The sequence below is a fragment of the Sardina pilchardus genome, chromosome 11 (assembly GCF_963854185.1).
Source record: "Sardina pilchardus chromosome 11, fSarPil1.1, whole genome shotgun sequence".
NCBI lineage: Eukaryota > Metazoa > Chordata > Actinopteri > Clupeiformes > Clupeidae > Sardina > Sardina pilchardus.
The window spans coordinates 19,353,931-19,367,926 of record NC_085004.1 but is presented as its reverse complement, the minus strand read 5'-3'; the positions used below and the strand labels follow the sequence as shown (position 1 = coordinate 19,367,926).

The following is a 13,996-nucleotide window of genomic DNA, read 5'->3' as shown; positions in this document are numbered from 1 at the left end:
CGCCACCTACGTGACACGTATGGCATTGGGTCTGGTAGCCTCGCGTCACTTGTACAACTCATACTTACCTGGCAGGGGAGACACCATGATCATGAAGGTGGTTCACCTTTGGCGAGGCTCTGCCATTGCACTTCGGCGGTAGCTGACCCGAACGAATTCCCCAAATGTGGGAATCTCGACTGCATAATTTGTGGTAGTGGGGGACTGCGTTCGCGCTCTCCCCTGATATGTTGTGAAATGATAAAGAGAGAGTTCGGCAGATGTGAGCAACGCCCTATATTGTGTGTGGCCCTGTTTAGCGAGGTCGTTGTTACCCTGCTGGTGAAGTGCTGCGCTCAGTAACGCCCGCGCAGTGTGGCTAACTGTAACCGCTGCACGGTGATGTGATTTCAAGGCAGCGCCACGTGCATGCGCGCATGCACGCGCGCAGCCACGCACACACAGCATCAGGTCTAAAGACGCGCATCAGTGATTGTTAGGCTTCCTCATTGAAACTGGATCGCCTGCCGGTATCTCACGCTCACCTCCCTCGTTTTTTTTTTGTTTTTTTTTTTACAAGTGGCCGGAGTTTAATCAGCCGCGCTGATATTGAAGCATATTCCACTCGGCGGTGGACGTGCCGGTCTAAAAGTGGCCAGTGCCAGTGCCGCCCGCCTTTTATGAGCTAGGATGTGTCCCTGCCTAATAGCTCCGGGCTTTGTTGCATGATTCGCTCGGATCTGGGCTGCATTGTTCATTAGCCGACGGCTACTTTATGCGTGGTGCATCATGGGACAGTTTTAGAATTTGTTGCCCGTATTATATCTTTTTTTCGAGCACGACATGATTTCTGTGTGGTATAGCATACGTGTATTACCCCCTTGTAAATGTGTTGTTATTTGAAGTGTGGAATTGTTAACATAGCCGCAAAACCGCCACCTACGTGACACGTATGGCATTGGGTCTGGTAGCCTCGCGTCACTTGTACAACTCATACTTACCTGGCAGGGGAGACACCATGATCATGAAGGTGGTTCACCTTTGGCGAGGCTCTGCCATTGCACTTCGGCGGTAGCTGACCCGAACGAATTCCCCAAATGTGGGAATCTCGACTGCATAATTTGTGGTAGTGGGGGACTGCGTTCGCGCTCTCCCCTGATATGTTGTGAAATGATAAAGAGAGAGTTCGGCAGATGTGAGCAACGCCCTATATTGTGTGTGGCCCTGTTTAGCGAGGTCGTTGTTACCCTGCTGGTGAAGTGCTGCGCTCAGTAACGCCCGCGCAGTGTGGCTAACTGTAACCGCTGCACGGTGATGTGATTTCAAGGCAGCGCCACGTGCATGCGCGCATGCACGCGCGCAGCCACGCACACACAGCATCAGGTCTAAAGACGCGCATCAGTGATTGTTAGGCTTCCTCATTGAAACTGGATCGCCTGCCGGTATCTCACGCTCACCTCCCTCGTTTTTTTTTTGTTTTTTTTTTTTACAAGTGGCCGGAGTTTAATCAGCCGCGCTGATATTGAAGCATATTCCACTCGGCGGTGGACGTGCCGGTCTAAAAGTGGCCAGTGCCAGTGCCGCCCGCCTTTTATGAGCTAGGATGTGTCCCTGCCTAATAGCTCCGGGCTTTGTTGCATGATTCGCTCGGATCTGGGCTGCATTGTTCATTAGCCGACGGCTACTTTATGCGTGGTGCATCATGGGACAGTTTTAGAATTTGTTGCCCGTATTATATCTTTTTTTCGAGCACGACATGATTTCTGTGTGGTATAGCATACGTGTAAATGTGTTGTTATTTGAAGTGTGGAATTGTTAACATAGCCGCAAAACCGCCACCTACGTGACACGTATGGCATTGGGTCTGGTAGCCTCGCGTCACTTGTACAACTCATACTTACCTGGCAGGGGAGACACCATGATCATGAAGGTGGTTCACCTTTGGCGAGGCTCTGCCATTGCACTTCGGCGGTAGCTGACCCGAACGAATTCCCCAAATGTGGGAATCTCGACTGCATAATTTGTGGTAGTGGGGGACTGCGTTCGCGCTCTCCCCTGATATGTTGTGAAATGATAAAGAGAGAGTTCGGCAGATGTGAGCAACGCCCTATATTGTGTGTGGCCCTGTTTAGCGAGGTCGTTGTTACCCTGCTGGTGAAGTGCTGCGCTCAGTAACGCCCGCGCAGTGTGGCTAACTGTAACCGCTGCACGGTGATGTGATTTCAAGGCAGCGCCACGTGCATGCGCGCATGCACGCGCGCAGCCACGCACACACAGCATCAGGTCTAAAGACGCGCATCAGTGATTGTTAGGCTTCCTCATTGAAACTGGATCGCCTGCCGGTATCTCACGCTCACCTCCCTCGTTTTTTTTTTGTTTTTTTTTTTTACAAGTGGCCGGAGTTTAATCAGCCGCGCTGATATTGAAGCATATTCCACTCGGCGGTGGACGTGCCGGTCTAAAAGTGGCCAGTGCCAGTGCCGCCCGCCTTTTATGAGCTAGGATGTGTCCCTGCCTAATAGCTCCGGGCTTTGTTGCATGATTCGCTCGGATCTGGGCTGCATTGTTCATTAGCCGACGGCTACTTTATGCGTGGTGCATCATGGGACAGTTTTAGAATTTGTTGCCCGTATTATATCTTTTTTTCGAGCACGACATGATTTCTGTGTGGTATAGCATACGTGTATTACCCCCTTGTAAATGTGTTGTTATTTGAAGTGTGGAATTGTTAACATAGCCGCAAAACCGCCACCTACGTGACACGTATGGCATTGGGTCTGGTAGCCTCGCGTCACTTGTACAACTCATACTTACCTGGCAGGGGAGACACCATGATCATGAAGGTGGTTCACCTTTGGCGAGGCTCTGCCATTGCACTTCGGCGGTAGCTGACCCGAACGAATTCCCGAAATGTGGGAATCTCGACTGCATAATTTGTGGTAGTGGGGGACTGCGTTCGCGCTCTCCCCTGATATGTTGTGAAATGATAAAGAGAGAGTTCGGCAGATGTGAGCAACGCCCTATATTGTGTGTGGCCCTGTTTAGCGAGGTCGTTGTTACCCTGCTGGTGAAGTGCTGCGCTCAGTAACGCCCGCGCAGTGTGGCTAACTGTAACCGCTGCACGGTGATGTGATTTCAAGGCAGCGCCACGTGCATGCGCGCATGCACGCGCGCAGCCACGCACACACAGCATCAGGTCTAAAGACGCGCATCAGTGATTGTTAGGCTTCCTCATTGAAACTGGATCGCCTGCCGGTATCTCACGCTCACCTCCCTCGTTTTTTTTTTGTTTTTTTTTTTTACAAGTGGCCGGAGTTTAATCAGCCGCGCTGATATTGAAGCATATTCCACTCGGCGGTGGACGTGCCGGTCTAAAAGTGGCCAGTGCCAGTGCCGCCCGCCTTTTATGAGCTAGGATGTGTCCCTGCCTAATAGCTCCGGGCTTTGTTGCATGATTCGCTCGGATCTGGGCTGCATTGTTCATTAGCCGACGGCTACTTTATGCGTGGTGCATCATGGGACAGTTTTAGAATTTGTTGCCCGTATTATATCTTTTTTTCGAGCACGACATGATTTCTGTGTGGTATAGCATACGTGTATTACCCCCTTGTAAATGTGTTGTTATTTGAAGTGTGGAATTGTTAACATAGCCGCAAAACCGCCACCTACGTGACACGTATGGCATTGGGTCTGGTAGCCTCGCGTCACTTGTACAACTCATACTTACCTGGCAGGGGAGACACCATGATCATGAAGGTGGTTCACCTTTGGCGAGGCTCTGCCATTGCACTTCGGCGGTAGCTGACCCGAACGAATTCCCCAAATGTGGGAATCTCGACTGCATAATTTGTGGTAGTGGGGGACTGCGTTCGCGCTCTCCCCTGATATGTTGTGAAATGATAAAGAGAGAGTTCGGCAGATGTGAGCAACGCCCTATATTGTGTGTGGCCCTGTTTAGCGAGGTCGTTGTTACCCTGCTGGTGAAGTGCTGCGCTCAGTAACGCCCGCGCAGTGTGGCTAACTGTAACCGCTGCACGGTGATGTGATTTCAAGGCAGCGCCACGTGCATGCGCGCATGCACGCGCGCAGCCACGCACACACAGCATCAGGTCTAAAGACGCGCATCAGTGATTGTTAGGCTTCCTCATTGAAACTGGATCGCCTGCCGGTATCTCACGCTCACCTCCCTCGTTTTTTTTTTGTTTTTTTTTTTACAAGTGGCCGGAGTTTAATCAGCCGCGCTGATATTGAAGCATATTCCACTCGGCGGTGGACGTGCCGGTCTAAAAGTGGCCAGTGCCAGTGCCGCCCGCCTTTTATGAGCTAGGATGTGTCCCTGCCTAATAGCTCCGGGCTTTGTTGCATGATTCGCTCGGATCTGGGCTGCATTGTTCATTAGCCGACGGCTACTTTATGCGTGGTGCATCATGGGACAGTTTTAGAATTTGTTGCCCGTATTATATCTTTTTTTCGAGCACGACATGATTTCTGTGTGGTATAGCATACGTGTATTACCCCCTTGTAAATGTGTTGTTATTTGAAGTGTGGAATTGTTAACATAGCCGCAAAACCGCCACCTACGTGACACGTATGGCATTGGGTCTGGTAGCCTCGCGTCACTTGTACAACTCATACTTACCTGGCAGGGGAGACACCATGATCATGAAGGTGGTTCACCTTTGGCGAGGCTCTGCCATTGCACTTCGGCGGTAGCTGACCCGAACGAATTCCCCAAATGTGGGAATCTCGACTGCATAATTTGTGGTAGTGGGGGACTGCGTTCGCGCTCTCCCCTGATATGTTGTGAAATGATAAAGAGAGAGTTCGGCAGATGTGAGCAACGCCCTATATTGTGTGTGGCCCTGTTTAGCGAGGTCGTTGTTACCCTGCTGGTGAAGTGCTGCGCTCAGTAACGCCCGCGCAGTGTGGCTAACTGTAACCGCTGCACGGTGATGTGATTTCAAGGCAGCGCCACGTGCATGCGCGCATGCACGCGCGCAGCCACGCACACACAGCATCAGGTCTAAAGACGCGCATCAGTGATTGTTAGGCTTCCTCATTGAAACTGGATCGCCTGCCGGTATCTCACGCTCACCTCCCTCGTTTTTTTTTTGTTTTTTTTTTTTACAAGTGGCCGGAGTTTAATCAGCCGCGCTGATATTGAAGCATATTCCACTCGGCGGTGGACGTGCCGGTCTAAAAGTGGCCAGTGCCAGTGCCGCCCGCCTTTTATGAGCTAGGATGTGTCCCTGCCTAATAGCTCCGGGCTTTGTTGCATGATTCGCTCGGATCTGGGCTGCATTGTTCATTAGCCGACGGCTACTTTATGCGTGGTGCATCATGGGACAGTTTTAGAATTTGTTGCCCGTATTATATCTTTTTTTCGAGCACGACATGATTTCTGTGTGGTATAGCATACGTGTATTACCCCCTTGTAAATGTGTTGTTATTTGAAGTGTGGAATTGTTAACATAGCCGCAAAACCGCCACCTACGTGACACGTATGGCATTGGGTCTGGTAGCCTCGCGTCACTTGTACAACTCATACTTACCTGGCAGGGGAGACACCATGATCATGAAGGTGGTTCACCTTTGGCGAGGCTCTGCCATTGCACTTCGGCGGTAGCTGACCCGAACGAATTCCCCAAATGTGGGAATCTCGACTGCATAATTTGTGGTAGTGGGGGACTGCGTTCGCGCTCTCCCCTGATATGTTGTGAAATGATAAAGAGAGAGTTCGGCAGATGTGAGCAACGCCCTATATTGTGTGTGGCCCTGTTTAGCGAGGTCGTTGTTACCCTGCTGGTGAAGTGCTGCGCTCAGTAACGCCCGCGCAGTGTGGCTAACTGTAACCGCTGCACGGTGATGTGATTTCAAGGCAGCGCCACGTGCATGCGCGCATGCACGCGCGCAGCCACGCACACACAGCATCAGGTCTAAAGACGCGCATCAGTGATTGTTAGGCTTCCTCATTGAAACTGGATCGCCTGCCGGTATCTCACGCTCACCTCCCTCGTTTTTTTTTTGTTTTTTTTTTTTACAAGTGGCCGGAGTTTAATCAGCCGCGCTGATATTGAAGCATATTCCACTCGGCGGTGGACGTGCCGGTCTAAAAGTGGCCAGTGCCAGTGCCGCCCGCCTTTTATGAGCTAGGATGTGTCCCTGCCTAATAGCTCCGGGCTTTGTTGCATGATTCGCTCGGATCTGGGCTGCATTGTTCATTAGCCGACGGCTACTTTATGCGTGGTGCATCATGGGACAGTTTTAGAATTTGTTGCCCGTATTATATCTTTTTTTCGAGCACGACATGATTTCTGTGTGGTATAGCATACGTGTATTACCCCCTTGTAAATGTGTTGTTATTTGAAGTGTGGAATTGTTAACATAGCCGCAAAACCGCCACCTACGTGACACGTATGGCATTGGGTCTGGTAGCCTCGCGTCACTTGTACAACTCATACTTACCTGGCAGGGGAGACACCATGATCATGAAGGTGGTTCACCTTTGGCGAGGCTCTGCCATTGCACTTCGGCGGTAGCTGACCCGAACGAATTCCCGAAATGTGGGAATCTCGACTGCATAATTTGTGGTAGTGGGGGACTGCGTTCGCGCTCTCCCCTGATATGTTGTGAAATGATAAAGAGAGAGTTCGGCAGATGTGAGCAACGCCCTATATTGTGTGTGGCCCTGTTTAGCGAGGTCGTTGTTACCCTGCTGGTGAAGTGCTGCGCTCAGTAACGCCCGCGCAGTGTGGCTAACTGTAACCGCTGCACGGTGATGTGATTTCAAGGCAGCGCCACGTGCATGCGCGCATGCACGCGCGCAGCCACGCACACACAGCATCAGGTCTAAAGACGCGCATCAGTGATTGTTAGGCTTCCTCATTGAAACTGGATCGCCTGCCGGTATCTCACGCTCACCTCCCTCGTTTTTTTTTTGTTTTTTTTTTTACAAGTGGCCGGAGTTTAATCAGCCGCGCTGATATTGAAGCATATTCCACTCGGCGGTGGACGTGCCGGTCTAAAAGTGGCCAGTGCCAGTGCCGCCCGCCTTTTATGAGCTAGGATGTGTCCCTGCCTAATAGCTCCGGGCTTTGTTGCATGATTCGCTCGGATCTGGGCTGCATTGTTCATTAGCCGACGGCTACTTTATGCGTGGTGCATCATGGGACAGTTTTAGAATTTGTTGCCCGTATTATATCTTTTTTTCGAGCACGACATGATTTCTGTGTGGTATAGCATACGTGTATTACCCCCTTGTAAATGTGTTGTTATTTGAAGTGTGGAATTGTTAACATAGCCGCAAAACCGCCACCTACGTGACACGTATGGCATTGGGTCTGGTAGCCTCGCGTCACTTGTACAACTCATACTTACCTGGCAGGGGAGACACCATGATCATGAAGGTGGTTCACCTTTGGCGAGGCTCTGCCATTGCACTTCGGCGGTAGCTGACCCGAACGAATTCCCCAAATGTGGGAATCTCGACTGCATAATTTGTGGTAGTGGGGGACTGCGTTCGCGCTCTCCCCTGATATGTTGTGAAATGATAAAGAGAGAGTTCGGCAGATGTGAGCAACGCCCTATATTGTGTGTGGCCCTGTTTAGCGAGGTCGTTGTTACCCTGCTGGTGAAGTGCTGCGCTCAGTAACGCCCGCGCAGTGTGGCTAACTGTAACCGCTGCACGGTGATGTGATTTCAAGGCAGCGCCACGTGCATGCGCGCATGCACGCGCGCAGCCACGCACACACAGCATCAGGTCTAAAGACGCGCATCAGTGATTGTTAGGCTTCCTCATTGAAACTGGATCGCCTGCCGGTATCTCACGCTCACCTCCCTCGTTTTTTTTTTGTTTTTTTTTTTTACAAGTGGCCGGAGTTTAATCAGCCGCGCTGATATTGAAGCATATTCCACTCGGCGGTGGACGTGCCGGTCTAAAAGTGGCCAGTGCCAGTGCCGCCCGCCTTTTATGAGCTAGGATGTGTCCCTGCCTAATAGCTCCGGGCTTTGTTGCATGATTCGCTCGGATCTGGGCTGCATTGTTCATTAGCCGACGGCTACTTTATGCGTGGTGCATCATGGGACAGTTTTAGAATTTGTTGCCCGTATTATATCTTTTTTTCGAGCACGACATGATTTCTGTGTGGTATAGCATACGTGTATTACCCCCTTGTAAATGTGTTGTTATTTGAAGTGTGGAATTGTTAACATAGCCGCAAAACCGCCACCTACGTGACACGTATGGCATTGGGTCTGGTAGCCTCGCGTCACTTGTACAACTCATACTTACCTGGCAGGGGAGACACCATGATCATGAAGGTGGTTCACCTTTGGCGAGGCTCTGCCATTGCACTTCGGCGGTAGCTGACCCGAACGAATTCCCCAAATGTGGGAATCTCGACTGCATAATTTGTGGTAGTGGGGGACTGCGTTCGCGCTCTCCCCTGATATGTTGTGAAATGATAAAGAGAGAGTTCGGCAGATGTGAGCAACGCCCTATATTGTGTGTGGCCCTGTTTAGCGAGGTCGTTGTTACCCTGCTGGTGAAGTGCTGCGCTCAGTAACGCCCGCGCAGTGTGGCTAACTGTAACCGCTGCACGGTGATGTGATTTCAAGGCAGCGCCACGTGCATGCGCGCATGCACGCGCGCAGCCACGCACACACAGCATCAGGTCTAAAGACGCGCATCAGTGATTGTTAGGCTTCCTCATTGAAACTGGATCGCCTGCCGGTATCTCACGCTCACCTCCCTCGTTTTTTTTTTGTTTTTTTTTTTTACAAGTGGCCGGAGTTTAATCAGCCGCGCTGATATTGAAGCATATTCCACTCGGCGGTGGACGTGCCGGTCTAAAAGTGGCCAGTGCCAGTGCCGCCCGCCTTTTATGAGCTAGGATGTGTCCCTGCCTAATAGCTCCGGGCTTTGTTGCATGATTCGCTCGGATCTGGGCTGCATTGTTCATTAGCCGACGGCTACTTTATGCGTGGTGCATCATGGGACAGTTTTAGAATTTGTTGCCCGTATTATATCTTTTTTTCGAGCACGACATGATTTCTGTGTGGTATAGCATACGTGTATTACCCCCTTGTAAATGTGTTGTTATTTGAAGTGTGGAATTGTTAACATAGCCGCAAAACCGCCACCTACGTGACACGTATGGCATTGGGTCTGGTAGCCTCGCGTCACTTGTACAACTCATACTTACCTGGCAGGGGAGACACCATGATCATGAAGGTGGTTCACCTTTGGCGAGGCTCTGCCATTGCACTTCGGCGGTAGCTGACCCGAACGAATTCCCCAAATGTGGGAATCTCGACTGCATAATTTGTGGTAGTGGGGGACTGCGTTCGCGCTCTCCCCTGATATGTTGTGAAATGATAAAGAGAGAGTTCGGCAGATGTGAGCAACGCCCTATATTGTGTGTGGCCCTGTTTAGCGAGGTCGTTGTTACCCTGCTGGTGAAGTGCTGCGCTCAGTAACGCCCGCGCAGTGTGGCTAACTGTAACCGCTGCACGGTGATGTGATTTCAAGGCAGCGCCACGTGCATGCGCGCATGCACGCGCGCAGCCACGCACACACAGCATCAGGTCTAAAGACGCGCATCAGTGATTGTTAGGCTTCCTCATTGAAACTGGATCGCCTGCCGGTATCTCACGCTCACCTCCCTCGTTTTTTTTTTGTTTTTTTTTTTTACAAGTGGCCGGAGTTTAATCAGCCGCGCTGATATTGAAGCATATTCCACTCGGCGGTGGACGTGCCGGTCTAAAAGTGGCCAGTGCCAGTGCCGCCCGCCTTTTATGAGCTAGGATGTGTCCCTGCCTAATAGCTCCGGGCTTTGTTGCATGATTCGCTCGGATCTGGGCTGCATTGTTCATTAGCCGACGGCTACTTTATGCGTGGTGCATCATGGGACAGTTTTAGAATTTGTTGCCCGTATTATATCTTTTTTTCGAGCACGACATGATTTCTGTGTGGTATAGCATACGTGTATTACCCCCTTGTAAATGTGTTGTTATTTGAAGTGTGGAATTGTTAACATAGCCGCAAAACCGCCACCTACGTGACACGTATGGCATTGGGTCTGGTAGCCTCGCGTCACTTGTACAACTCATACTTACCTGGCAGGGGAGACACCATGATCATGAAGGTGGTTCACCTTTGGCGAGGCTCTGCCATTGCACTTCGGCGGTAGCTGACCCGAACGAATTCCCCAAATGTGGGAATCTCGACTGCATAATTTGTGGTAGTGGGGGACTGCGTTCGCGCTCTCCCCTGATATGTTGTGAAATGATAAAGAGAGAGTTCGGCAGATGTGAGCAACGCCCTATATTGTGTGTGGCCCTGTTTAGCGAGGTCGTTGTTACCCTGCTGGTGAAGTGCTGCGCTCAGTAACGCCCGCGCAGTGTGGCTAACTGTAACCGCTGCACGGTGATGTGATTTCAAGGCAGCGCCACGTGCATGCGCGCATGCACGCGCGCAGCCACGCACACACAGCATCAGGTCTAAAGACGCGCATCAGTGATTGTTAGGCTTCCTCATTGAAACTGGATCGCCTGCCGGTATCTCACGCTCACCTCCCTCGTTTTTTTTTTGTTTTTTTTTTTTACAAGTGGCCGGAGTTTAATCAGCCGCGCTGATATTGAAGCATATTCCACTCGGCGGTGGACGTGCCGGTCTAAAAGTGGCCAGTGCCAGTGCCGCCCGCCTTTTATGAGCTAGGATGTGTCCCTGCCTAATAGCTCCGGGCTTTGTTGCATGATTCGCTCGGATCTGGGCTGCATTGTTCATTAGCCGACGGCTACTTTATGCGTGGTGCATCATGGGACAGTTTTAGAATTTGTTGCCCGTATTATATCTTTTTTTCGAGCACGACATGATTTCTGTGTGGTATAGCATACGTGTATTACCCCCTTGTAAATGTGTTGTTATTTGAAGTGTGGAATTGTTAACATAGCCGCAAAACCGCCACCTACGTGACACGTATGGCATTGGGTCTGGTAGCCTCGCGTCACTTGTACAACTCATACTTACCTGGCAGGGGAGACACCATGATCATGAAGGTGGTTCACCTTTGGCGAGGCTCTGCCATTGCACTTCGGCGGTAGCTGACCCGAACGAATTCCCCAAATGTGGGAATCTCGACTGCATAATTTGTGGTAGTGGGGGACTGCGTTCGCGCTCTCCCCTGATATGTTGTGAAATGATAAAGAGAGAGTTCGGCAGATGTGAGCAACGCCCTATATTGTGTGTGGCCCTGTTTAGCGAGGTCGTTGTTACCCTGCTGGTGAAGTGCTACGCTCAGTAACGCCCGCGCAGTGTGGCTAACTGTAACCGCTGCACGGTGATGTGATTTCAAGGCAGCGCCACGTGCATGCGCGCATGCACGCGCGCAGCCACGCACACACAGCATCAGGTCTAAAGACGCGCATCAGTGATTGTTAGGCTTCCTCATTGAAACTGGATCGCCTGCCGGTATCTCACGCTCACCTCCCTCGTTTTTTTTTTATTTTTTTTTTTACAAGTGGCCGGAGTTTAATCAGCCGCGCTGATATTGAAGCATATTCCACTCGGCGGTGGACGTGCCGGTCTAAAAGTGGCCAGTGCCAGTGCCGCCCGCCTTTTATGAGCTAGGATGTGTCCCTGCCTAATAGCTCCGGGCTTTGTTGCATGATTCGCTCGGATCTGGGCTGTTCATTAGCCGACGGCTACTTTATGCGTGGTGCATCATGGGACAGTTTTAGAATTTGTTGCCCGTATTATGTCTTTTTTTCGAGCACGACATGATTTCTGTGTGGTATAGCATACGTGTATTACCCCCTTGTAAATGTGTTGTTATTTGAAGTGTGGAATTGTTAACATAGCCGCAAAACCGCCACCTACGTGACACGTATGGCATTGGGTCTGGTAGCCTCGCGTCACTTGTACAACTCATACTTACCTGGCAGGGGAGACACCATGATCATGAAGGTGGTTCACCTTTGGCGAGGCTCTGCCATTGCACTTCGGCGGTAGCTGACCCGAACGAATTCCCCAAATGTGGGAATCTCGACTGCATAATTTGTGGTAGTGGGGGACTGCGTTCGCGCTCTCCCCTGATATGTTGTGAAATGATAAAGAGAGAGTTCGGCAGATGTGAGCAACGCCCTATATTGTGTGTGGCCCTGTTTAGCGAGGTCGTTGTTACCCTGCTGGTGAAGTGCTGCGCTCAGTAACGCCCGCGCAGTGTGGCTAACTGTAACCGCTGCACGGTGATGTGATTTCAAGGCAGCGCCACGTGCATGCGCGCATGCACGCGCGCAGCCACGCACACACAGCATCAGGTCTAAAGACGCGCATCAGTGATTGTTAGGCTTCCTCATTGAAACTGGATCGCCTGCCGGTATCTCACGGTCACCTCCCTCGTTTTTTTTTTATTTTTTTTTTTACAAGTGGCCGGAGTTTAATCAGCCGCGCTGATATTGAAGCATATTCCACTCGGCGGTGGACGTGCCGGTCTAAAAGTGGCCAGTGCCAGTGCCGCCCGCCTTTTATGAGCTAGGATGTGTCCCTGCCTAATAGCTCCGGGCTTTGTTGCATGATTCGCTCGGATCTGGGCTGTTCATTAGCCGACGGCTACTTTATGCGTGGTGCATCATGGGACAGTTTTAGAATTTGTTGCCCGTATTATGTCTTTTTTTCGAGCACGACATGATTTCTGTGTGGTATAGCATACGTGTATTACCCCCTTGTAAATGTGTTGTTATTTGAAGTGTGGAATTGTTAACATAGCCGCAAAACCGCCACCTACGTGACACGTATGGCATTGGGTCTGTTAGCCTCGCGTCACTTGAACAACTCATACTTACCTGGCAGGGGAGACACCATGATCATGAAGGTGGTTCACCTTTGGCGAGGCTCTGCCATTGCACTTCGGCGGTAGCTGACCCGAACGAATTCCCCAAATGTGGGAATCTCGACTGCATAATTTGTGGTAGTGGGGGACTGCGTTCGCGCTCTCCCCTGATATGTTGTGAAATGATAAAGAGAGAGTTCGGCAGATGTGAGCAACGCCCTATATTGTGTGTGGCCCTGTTTAGCGAGGTCGTTGTTACCCTGCTGGTGAAGTGCTGCGCTCAGTAACGCCCGCGCAGTGTGGCTAACTGTAACCGCTGCACGGTGATGTGATTTCAAGGCAGCGCCACGTGCATGCGCGCATGCACGCGCGCAGCCACGCACACACAGCATCAGGTCTAAAGACGCACATCAGTGATTGTTAGGCTTCCTCATTGAAACTGGATCGCCTGCCGGTATCTCACGCTCACCTCCCTCGTTTTTTTTTTGTTTTTTTTTTACAAGTGGCCGGAGTTTAATCAGCCGCGCTGATATTGAAGCATATTCCACTCGGCGGTGGACGTGCCGGTCTAAAAGTGGCCAGTGCCAGTGCCGCCCGCCTTTTATGAGCTAAGATGTGTCCCTGCCTAATAGCTCCGGGCTTTGTTGCATGATTCGCTCGGATCTGGGCTGCATTGTTCATTAGCCGACGGCTACTTTATGCGTGGTGCATCATGGGACAGTTTTAGAATTTGTTGCCCGTATTATATCTTTTTTTCGAGCACGACATGATTTCTGTGTGGTATAGCATACGTGTATTACCCCCTTGTAAATGTGTTGTTATTTGAAGTGTGGAATTGTTAACATAGCCGCAAAACCGCCACCTACGTGACACGTATGGCATTGGGTCTGGTAGCCTCGCGTCACTTGAACAACTCATACTTACCTGGCAGGGGAGACACCATGATCATGAAGGTGGTTCACCTTTGGCGAGGCTCTGCCATTGCACTTCGGCGGTAGCTGACCCGAACGAATTCCCCAAATGTGGGAATCTCGACTGCATAATTTGTGGTAGTGGGGGACTGCGTTCGCGCTCTCCCCTGATATGTTGTGAAATGATAAAGAGAGAGTTCGGCAGATGTGAGCAACGCCCTATATTGTGTGTGGCCCTGTTTAGCGAGGTCGTTGTTACCCTGCTGGTGAAGTGCT

At 51.0% G+C, this 13,996-nt stretch overlaps 16 non-coding genes across 16 annotated transcripts; all 16 read left to right on the top strand.

Annotated features, from left to right (window-relative positions):
* Window positions 1-60: 60 nt before the first annotated feature.
* On the top strand, window positions 61-225 carry LOC134096361 (U1 spliceosomal RNA). Its single transcript, XR_009940818.1, has one exon. It is a non-coding gene; the product is annotated as a U1 spliceosomal RNA (small nuclear RNA).
* A 747-nt stretch (window positions 226-972) lies between these two features.
* On the top strand, window positions 973-1,137 carry LOC134096359 (U1 spliceosomal RNA). The gene has a single exon (XR_009940816.1). It is a non-coding gene; the product is annotated as a U1 spliceosomal RNA (small nuclear RNA).
* A 735-nt stretch (window positions 1,138-1,872) lies between these two features.
* On the top strand, window positions 1,873-2,037 carry LOC134096358 (U1 spliceosomal RNA). The gene has a single exon (XR_009940815.1). It is a non-coding gene; the product is annotated as a U1 spliceosomal RNA (small nuclear RNA).
* Window positions 2,038-2,785: 748 nt separating this feature from the next.
* On the top strand, window positions 2,786-2,950 carry LOC134096377 (U1 spliceosomal RNA). The gene has a single exon (XR_009940833.1). It is a non-coding gene; the product is annotated as a U1 spliceosomal RNA (small nuclear RNA).
* Window positions 2,951-3,698: 748 nt separating this feature from the next.
* LOC134096357 (U1 spliceosomal RNA) lies at window positions 3,699-3,863 on the top strand. Its single transcript, XR_009940814.1, has one exon. It is a non-coding gene; the product is annotated as a U1 spliceosomal RNA (small nuclear RNA).
* Window positions 3,864-4,610: 747 nt separating this feature from the next.
* LOC134096356 (U1 spliceosomal RNA) lies at window positions 4,611-4,775 on the top strand. The gene has a single exon (XR_009940813.1). It is a non-coding gene; the product is annotated as a U1 spliceosomal RNA (small nuclear RNA).
* A 748-nt stretch (window positions 4,776-5,523) lies between these two features.
* On the top strand, window positions 5,524-5,688 carry LOC134096355 (U1 spliceosomal RNA). Its single transcript, XR_009940811.1, has one exon. It is a non-coding gene; the product is annotated as a U1 spliceosomal RNA (small nuclear RNA).
* Window positions 5,689-6,436: 748 nt separating this feature from the next.
* Window positions 6,437-6,601, top strand: LOC134096376 (U1 spliceosomal RNA). The gene has a single exon (XR_009940832.1). It is a non-coding gene; the product is annotated as a U1 spliceosomal RNA (small nuclear RNA).
* A 747-nt stretch (window positions 6,602-7,348) lies between these two features.
* On the top strand, window positions 7,349-7,513 carry LOC134096354 (U1 spliceosomal RNA). The gene has a single exon (XR_009940810.1). It is a non-coding gene; the product is annotated as a U1 spliceosomal RNA (small nuclear RNA).
* A 748-nt stretch (window positions 7,514-8,261) lies between these two features.
* Window positions 8,262-8,426, top strand: LOC134096353 (U1 spliceosomal RNA). Its single transcript, XR_009940809.1, has one exon. It is a non-coding gene; the product is annotated as a U1 spliceosomal RNA (small nuclear RNA).
* Window positions 8,427-9,174: 748 nt separating this feature from the next.
* Window positions 9,175-9,339, top strand: LOC134096352 (U1 spliceosomal RNA). The gene has a single exon (XR_009940808.1). It is a non-coding gene; the product is annotated as a U1 spliceosomal RNA (small nuclear RNA).
* Window positions 9,340-10,087: 748 nt separating this feature from the next.
* LOC134096350 (U1 spliceosomal RNA) lies at window positions 10,088-10,252 on the top strand. Its single transcript, XR_009940807.1, has one exon. It is a non-coding gene; the product is annotated as a U1 spliceosomal RNA (small nuclear RNA).
* Window positions 10,253-11,000: 748 nt separating this feature from the next.
* On the top strand, window positions 11,001-11,165 carry LOC134096349 (U1 spliceosomal RNA). Its single transcript, XR_009940806.1, has one exon. It is a non-coding gene; the product is annotated as a U1 spliceosomal RNA (small nuclear RNA).
* A 742-nt stretch (window positions 11,166-11,907) lies between these two features.
* On the top strand, window positions 11,908-12,072 carry LOC134096347 (U1 spliceosomal RNA). The gene has a single exon (XR_009940804.1). It is a non-coding gene; the product is annotated as a U1 spliceosomal RNA (small nuclear RNA).
* Window positions 12,073-12,814: 742 nt separating this feature from the next.
* On the top strand, window positions 12,815-12,979 carry LOC134096346 (U1 spliceosomal RNA). The gene has a single exon (XR_009940803.1). It is a non-coding gene; the product is annotated as a U1 spliceosomal RNA (small nuclear RNA).
* Window positions 12,980-13,725: 746 nt separating this feature from the next.
* LOC134096344 (U1 spliceosomal RNA) lies at window positions 13,726-13,890 on the top strand. The gene has a single exon (XR_009940802.1). It is a non-coding gene; the product is annotated as a U1 spliceosomal RNA (small nuclear RNA).
* The last annotated feature ends 106 nt before the right edge of the window (window positions 13,891-13,996 follow it).